Here is a 9,051-nt window from a genome sequence, read left to right on the forward strand (position 1 = left end):
ACTCACTTGAGTGTTTGTGTATGTACATGCATTATTTACTAAGTCTGATAAAAGAAAGCAAACAAAACCTCCACTGTGACATTTTCTTGTCATTCTCACAGGTTATCTACAAATATGAAACCCATATCATTCAAGCTAACCCAGTAATAGCTTTCAGAATTTTTAATTCCCAGGAGCTGAACTGGAGAAGTGACGTTCCTTTTGGTTTTCTGTTGTTACAGAAGGCATGAGATTGAAGGATTTGGAGGTTTGCTTTGGGCAAGGATAGATGCACATCCTGGTCACTGCTGATTTCTGCCTTGCATTTGCCCAGCTCAATATATTTTCATTTGCCTTCCATTTCTGGATTCATAATGCAGGCCCAATTTTCTTTGCCCATCCATGTCTAAACTCTACTCCTCTAGCATCTCAGTACAATTATGTTTACTTCTTTCACCTCACTTTAGGCGATCTACCTTACAATCTCATGGTTTTAGGGTATTCGAGCCTTTAGCTCATCTCCTATATCTTTAGCTGAAAACAGAGGTCCTGCTGCTGGTAACATTTATCTACACAGTTTTATTTCACACAAGTATAAGCAGCAGGTATTGCTGAAAGACAGTAACTCTGTTTAGATTAATCCATAGGATTCACATAAAAGGCAATACACAAGTCCCAAGATGTGGGTGATGCTGCTATCACTGCCACCAGGTCTCCATTCAAGGATACTATGAATGTTCAAATCACTGTGGTTAGGAAACCTCTGGCTTAGATTAACCCTACGGCTGAAGACAGATCTGCTTATATTTGCTGGAGAAGTGCTGGAATAGAAGCTGTTTTCTTCTTAATGGAGAATTGTCTAGGACATTTTATGATGTTGTTCTGGATTTAAACATGACCTCTGGTGTTTCTTCATTTTCTTTATTTCATAGCAAATAAGAACAGAATCAATGCAGTTGAGACTACTTCTCACAGGACAACCTACATTATGACTTACCAGACTAGGAAATGACAATCTTTTTTACAACAAAAATGTTGGTGATGGCATAGGTGTCTAAATGAGTAAGAAACAAAAAAAAAAAACCAAAACAAACTCCCTCCCCCAAAAGGCCCACGCTTAAACAAAACTATTAGATGTCAGGCTTAGAAAGAATAAGGCAGCTGTTAAGAATTCAAACAGAGGCTCTGCTCAGTGCCCTGGCCTGCTCTAGGAACTTGCTGCTTTTGTTATCTATTTAAATGAGGAAGTACTTCAGCTATTTTGTCTTTTGCTGCTTGCAAAAAGCCTGTCACAATGAAAGAATGAACTTAGAAGGAACCCTCTAGAAATAATGAGGTAGAATAAACATCATCACAGTCTGGTAAATTCTGTTCTGCAACAGCAAGCTTCTTCACAGCTTTCGGACATTGCCTTCTTTGTCCCCTTTAGTTGTAACTAGTTTTCTTCTTTTGCAGCCTCCTAGGTGCTCAGGCAGTTCTTGCTGTCATAGACCACACCTGAATGCTGGTGATAAACACAAACTAGTTTTCTTGGGTTTTGTTTTTTTTTTCTAAATAAGTTACTAAAATTGCTCAGGCATGCTCTGGTACTGTAGTCAGTTTGAAGCAACTAATGTTTCAGGAAATACATTTAAAAACACATAAATATGTTTTAGTATAATTAGGATTTGCAGTCTTGCAAGCTTTGAGAGTTCTTCTGTAAAAAGAAATGTAAAACATAGCTACTGATAAGTATTATAATTTTTTGTTTGTTTGTTTGTTCTAAAGAGCTTCAAGCATTTCTTTCAGTCCAGACTGCACTATACCTTAAGGCTGTAGACTGTTTAAGAGGAGTATTTCAAACTGCTATGGGAACAATGACAGAGGATTGAGAAAAAAAATTTGTTCCTGCTGCTAATGTAATTAAAAGAAAAAAAAAAAAAAGAAGGTGTACACACAGTTTCTAAATTATCCTCTAGCTCCTGTTAATTCCCCTCTTTGTGTAGCTGTGATGTCCATCATTGCTGAAGAGGGGTAGAAAAATATAACCGATAATGTTAAGCCAGAGCAAATGAAAACACAAGTCGGATAATAGTTACACATGTATAACAAGTAGATGGGGAATTGTCAGAGAAGGATGGTATAATACATATTTCTTAATCTTCTGAAAGTGTAAGTTGCACGAATGCTAACCAGTGACAAACCTGATGATATTACAATTCAAGAGACACCAGCAGCCAAGTCAGCATCTTTTGTATGGCTACTGCTCTGCTGTTCACAAGTTTTCAGCATGATACTGCTCTGCTGTTCACAAGTTTTCAGCATGATACTTCTGCCCTTTTGCCTATGACTGGCCTTTTCCAAGGTGAAAGGGCTCTTCTCAGGATTTCCAAATAGAGATTAATGATTCTGAACGGAGGCTCCTAGATTGTGAGAACGCAAACAATCCTCTTCAAAACACAAAGTTTCACCAAATGTGAGCTTGGAAGCAACCATGTACCTTTTAGACATGGGTCTATATATAAAATAGGAAAGCAAAGATACCTTTCTTCACAAGATGGGGTAAGAAATCTTGTATAAAACCCAGTATAAATGAGGGAGGACACTGAGCAATTCATTCGTTCAAGGATAACTTTTTTTACAGGTTGTAAGGTCTGCTTCTGTTTTTTGATTATAACTTTACTATAAAGAATAAAACTGTTTGGTAAGATCAATGAATCCCAAATGCAACTATTGTAAAAATCACAGCAACTGATCAAAGAGTACCCTAATTAATTCAAATACAGATTAGAAGTAAATGAGAACAAGAAAGAAACACTCTCCTATTTTACTGTTAGTTTCCAATGTAGTTTAGCTAAATTATGGGAACTGAAATAAAGCATCGCAAAACCTGCTATGTTCTTTCCATGAAAAACAAACTGAACTCAATAAAATCGTGTTGTGTTTAACCCCAACAGAAGTGGTGAATTCTGTAATGAAGCATTTGCTAACATCTTCCACTTGACATAAAATTCTGTAATATAAGCAATGATGTCATCTAATATGAAGTGGGTTTAATTAGCGAACATGACTATTCCTGAACTTAATTACAATCTAAAAAGAAAAAAAAAATTACACAGGAAAAATTACATAGGCGTGCAAAGTTAAATTGAAAATCATAAAAAATATAACTTAAATTTTAATTTAAGGCTGTTATTTTCTTATCTAAAATATTAACACTGATTCTCTGAAAAATTAAAATTTCCCATGTCTTTATAGTCAAGGATCTGAATAAAGGTTTGCTTTGAATTTTCCATTATTAGTATCTTGTCATAGAAAATTCCATTTCAGATAATAAAAAATGTGTTAAAAAACATTGGTTTTACTTATTAACAGAAACAGTATCAGGAAAATAAGAAAGAGTTAGTATCTCATTAACTGAATCTCAATTGAAATATTTTGCTTTATTCCATGTGGAAACCAGAAATATAAGTTTTGCATTGCTTTGAAAAATATATTGATCTCCTTTCTTAGGACTTTGCCTCTGATGAGTTTCAGTAAGGATTTTGGACTGCCATGTCTGTGGAAATACATACCACATAATATGCTGTGTAACACCCCATCAAACCTCCCCTGCATAAGTGACCAGTCTGATTACTTGGAAATAATTTCTTTCTGGGAGCCCATCCACAAGAAAACAGAAAATCCAGAATTACAAGACCTATTAGGCAAGACAAAGGCTGATTTTACCTGAAGTAGAGCATTTACTTTGAAATGTCTTTCAGTATTCATCCATATTCTAACTTTTTTAATTCCTTAACAAGTTTTTATAAAGCCATCCTCTTTAGAAGTAAGAATTTCATCTGGAATTATTTTTATTAGTTTGTACATCGAAAAATCAATCTAGATAGTAATTCACAAACAACAAAAATATTTTGGTTTGGTCCTGTTGTTTGTGCAGTCTACACGGTATGGGCTACATGGAAATAAAATAACAGCGCTGCTAATCACTATGTATAATGACACACCTGTTATCACAGAAGGTGCTAGTCAGCAGCTTCCTTTTCAACATTTGGGTTTCAGCTGTTTGTAATTGAGGTGTGTTGACCCCAGACAACATCTAAGGTCCCACCCAGTCACCCATTTACCCTCTCAGTGGGATGGGCTAAAGAATCAGAAGGGTAAAAGCAAGGAGAGAATCATGGGTTGAGATAAAGACAGTTTAATATTTCAAGTGAAAATCAAAATTAAAAAAAAAAGCCAAAAAACAACCCAGAAGTGATGCAAAGGCAATCACTCACCACCTCTCACCAGCAGACCAGTGCTCAACCAGTCTCTGAGCAACAGCTACCTTGGAAAAAAATCCCCCATCAGAGAAGGCCTTGATGCTAAGGAAGCACTGTTCAGCAGTAGCTAAAGCACTGGTGTGTTATCAACGCTATTTTGGTCGCAGATCTAAAACACTGCACCATATGGACTGCTATGAAGAAAATTAACTCCATCTCAACCAGATCCAGTACAATCTCCAACCCTTCTTATTCCGTATCATTTGCACCATGCTGATGTCCTACAATAGTCAATGAATTCTCATCAACCATCACCACTCATTCCCTGCTAGGATCAACTCAGCTTGCATCACAGTCAGCTGTTGGGATCCCTCTGTCACTCCAAAAATCCAGATGTGTTCTGCCCCCTTTCACCCTGTTGGCATTAGGATACACAGTGCACTCATGACCACCAGAGCCTTATAATCATGTAGGCCTAATGTACTGCCAAATCCATACAATCTAACAAATCTGGTTGTCTCTTTCCTTCTCTTGGTCAGAGGCAGAACCCTTTTATACCTGTCAGAGCGTTCATTACCTGAGTTCCGTAATTAGAAACTAGATGTCCCTTCACCAGCTGCCTTGAAGGTGCTGAACAGAGGCTCAGTAAGCATAGGCCAGGACCCAGCACAGTGCAACAAGTTGTGTCTCTTTGGCATAGAGCATTCTTTTGTCAAGTGCAGTGTCACTTCAACAAGATTGCATGCCTGTTCATGTGTGAAGTTCCAGACTGAGGAAGGTGAAAACTGTACCTGCCCAAATTCTCCCAAGCACCTTGCCATTGTGACTCAGCTGACTTAGAGCACATCCCTGTGTGGTACTCCCAACTAATTGGTTAACCTTGCAAAAAGACAAAATCAAGTTCATGACACACACCATTATGAACACTCTGGAATGTTCAAGAAACTAAACAGCCACTGTAACATGGCAGAAAACATCTGCACCAGGGAAAAGGGAAGCGCTATACCTCATTTCCCCACAAAGTTGCCCCAGAGGAAAAGAGAAAGTTGTAACTCCTAATTGTCTCCATGAGATGGTTCTGAGTACTGGGACAGTAGCAATCCAGCAGCCAAATACCAGATTAGGCTTGATGCTTTTATCATAGCTCTCCAAGGCAAAACAAAACAAAGTATTAACCAGCATAGCAATCTGCAGAAGGCATTCACAAACCCTGAAGTTTGATGTTCAGCAAGAAAGAGAGCACACCACAGAGCAGGTGAGGTAACAAACATACCAGTATCAAAACAAGTCAACATTAGAACGAGCACCGGCAAGCAACAACTTCCCAGTAATAGCTAAACAGGTGTAATGACTTTAAATTCAGTCTAGCACACCCTGACCAAATATATTGCTCTCATGAACCCCTCATGGCTCACCCTGGATGCCAAAGACTGTAGTGGGTTGACCTCAGACAGCAGCTAAGCACTGACCCAGTAATTTGTTCGCTCCATCACAGCAGAATGGGGTAAGAAACAGAAAGGCAAAAAGAAGAAAAACTTGTGAATCAATATAATTATAATTTAATAAATTAAGGGGAGGAGAAAAAGAACCAACAAAAAAACAACCCGCAAGTGATGCAGAGGCAATCACTCACCACTTCCCATCCACAGACCAATGCCAGAATGCCAGTCTCCTAGCAACAGCTCCGCTGGAAAAACTACACTTCCCTACAATCAGTTTTATTACTGATGATGACACTAGATGTTATAGGATATACCTTGGGTCAGCTGAGGTCAGCTGTCCCAGCTGTGCCCCCTCCCAACTACTTGCTAGTGGGTCAGTATGAGAAATAGAAAAGACCTTGACACTGGGCAAACACTGTTCACCAATACCTAAAACATCCCTGTGCTATCAACACTTCTGTGGTCACAAATCCAAACACAGCAACATACAGTCTGCTATGAAGGAAAATAATTGCATGCCAAACAGACCCAATAAATTAATATTACCTGAAATGCTGTTAATCAGTCTCTGTCTAAAGGTGGAATTTTTTTCTTCAAAAATTCAGAAAAAATCTTTATGTCTTTGATGAAGGTAAGTCTTTCAGCAAAACCAAAAGAAAGCAGATGCTGGTTTTCCCCTCAGATAACTAGTGTCTTGCAAATAATTTTGTTGCATTGAGGACAGGAGATCAAACTTGGGTTATGAGACATAGGATTGTGACATATCAGGGAGAAGAGAAACTCTGAAGTACTGCTAACAAATGATACCATTAAATTACAGTTGCAGCTATCAAAGAATAGCAAATGAGTGTAGGATCATATATTCCACATCAACAAAAGAGTTAGAGGATTTGAACAAGGTAGAAGAGTAATCAAGGACAGAAAACATGTAAGAGATAAATAATGGACATTGTGAGAATGTTACTGGGCACAGGGTGGAAAACTTTGTGAAAAGTGGACTTGCAAAGAATCCAGAACAAGAAGTCCGGAGATCAAACTGGCAATGCATTCAATGTATTTCATGACGGAAAAGGGGATGAAGAGCAAGGAGAATCAGGGTAATTGCCTTTTTTTTTTTTTTTTAACCAGGAAAACAGTGATCTATTAAGAGGCAGAGGAAAAGAAGCCAAATTATTAGGGACAAATTTAAAGCAGAAAAAAAAACAGGGCAATAGTTTGAATCAGAGAAGGGAAAAGATAGTAGATAGGAATGCAGGGTACTTGAGGAGTATTTCATTAGGAATGTCCCAAAATAAATGTACATCTGAAATTAAAAAGGTGATAAAAAAAAATGAAGAGGGATGTTCTGGTTGTTAATGTGGATTTTTTTCTTTTTTTTAATGTATTGCTGTCCTGGAATTTGTCAGTGCTAGATACAGGGAAACCTAGTGATAAATGAAAGCTGATGTTCCTAACATGGTTTTCACACTGTTCTTGATTGTACCAGCATACCTAATACATATTTTTTCTTCATATTTTTTAAGCCCACCAATAGGCATTGTATAGTTTTAAGAGTAATGAACTGTCTCATGTTTGTGTATCTCAGTACCCTTTAAGAGATTATCAGAAGTCACTGAGATCACATCCTTTTACTTTTATTTTTATGGAAGATCACATCAATCCAGGCAGGAATATGTATTAAAGTCCATTAAGAAAACAGAAATTACTCCTGAAAACTTATTATACAGTCAGAAGTTTACTCTGGTGCTCTTCATTATGGCCCTGCATTTGATCCCTGGGCAATAATAAAGAGCATTAGGTTGCAGCCCCAGTGTGATTACTACTTCAATAAGCAATTCCATTTGTCTGTCTGGAATTCCGTTTAACTATGCTCCTGACTCACTTGTGAACCTAACTGCTTACCACTGATAGCAAAGGATTTAGCATTTGAGCTCATATGTCAGTCATTCAACTGTATAACTTCTGTCTTCTTGCACACTGAAATAACTTCCAGAAGTTTCACGTGATAAAGAAAAGTTTCACTTAGGCAAGAAAAGAAATCAAGAATGCAAGAGCAATTAATCACTTCAGCAACTCTCAAAAATAGCATTTGTTTTAAAGATAAATTGAGCAATAATGAAATTGACCTTCAATAAATCAATAAAAACTGAAATGCTAAAGAATTTTCCTTTTGTATTTTGCAGGTGTATTGTTTATTCTTCAGTTAGGTGTACCCTTCACAACAGTTACGACATTGATAATAATCATGACAGACTTAAATTCCATTATTTTTTCCCTTTCAACTTAGAGAGTCTCCAGGAGAACTGATTTTCTTCAGCATCTCAGAGTTGGACAGATGTGTTCCTGGAGATGCTGATTACAATACATTACAGCCATTAGCTTCTAAACATTCCTTTTATTGTACTTACTTTTTGTTTTCTAAGTCAAAAAGGAAGATTTCATGGGAATTAAGACAACATTAACAGAAATAATGAAAAGTAATCCTCTATTAACTATCACAAAATAATATGTTGCTTGTCCATATGAAAAAACATATATTGAACTTTTTTTTTAATAGCAAATAATTCCTTTTATTAGTCTAAAAACTTAAATAAAAAAATACACCTTGTGCTTGTGAGGACAAACCATGAGCAGAAAAGGGTAAAGAACTACAAGTACTTTAATAATAGTTTCCTTTGCTAGTCCTGCCATTTGGCATTCTCCTGAAATATATTCAGTGGATTCTCTGGGTGTCAAATTTTTACCTGATGAGCCACTGATGAGGTAACAGTTACATCCTATTTCTGCTTCCCTTTAACAATGCTTCAAATGGCAAAGGTAGGACTTCGGTAAGTTTTTCCTCTGAATGAGATACTGGTCTTCCTGTGGGAAGATAAAGATGCCATTACATGTATTTTAAAAGACATAAAAGACAACCTTTGTTTTGTAGCTTACATTTATCTGCCCTCACACAATGTCTCCCATTACCAAGGCCAAGTGTGAGCAATTGCCAAATACATAATTGAAGGAGACGAAGGCACTCTCTGCCGAGGTATCTACAGATAAGAACCTCCAACACCGGAGCGAAGGGAAACCGCACATCCAGAAACCTCAGTCCCGAGCAGAAAGGGGAACCGAAATACCCCCAAACCGGCATCAGGCCTCGCCCAGGAGCCGCAGCCCCGCCGAGGCGAGCAGGGATTCACAGGGGGCGGAGCCAGGAGGGACGGCCCCGCCCTCAGCGGGGAGCACCCGCCCCGGGGACGGGGGAACTGGGCGTGGCGAGGCAGATGGCGCAGGTAGCGCCGGCGGGCAGTGGTGGGGGGGTTAGGGAGCGCTCGCCTCAGGGCCTGGGCCCGCTCCGGGAGCTCTGCCCCGGCTGCCCCGGCGGTGGCAGCGTCGGCCCC

The 9,051-nt window shown here is 38.5% G+C and overlaps 1 long non-coding RNA gene across 1 annotated transcript; it reads right to left on the reverse strand.

Moving 5' to 3' along the window:
• Positions 1-7,853: 7,853 nt before the first annotated feature.
• LOC136012633 (uncharacterized) lies at positions 7,854-8,753 on the reverse strand. The gene is made up of 3 exons (XR_010611865.1): positions 8,633-8,753; positions 8,410-8,527; positions 7,854-8,008 (listed from the first exon to the last, which is right to left on the reverse strand). It is a non-coding gene; the product is annotated as an uncharacterized LOC136012633 (long non-coding RNA).
• Positions 8,754-9,051: the final 298 nt, after the last annotated feature.

Source organism: Lathamus discolor, chromosome 4 (assembly GCF_037157495.1).
Source record: "Lathamus discolor isolate bLatDis1 chromosome 4, bLatDis1.hap1, whole genome shotgun sequence".
Lineage (NCBI taxonomy): Eukaryota > Metazoa > Chordata > Aves > Psittaciformes > Psittacidae > Lathamus > Lathamus discolor.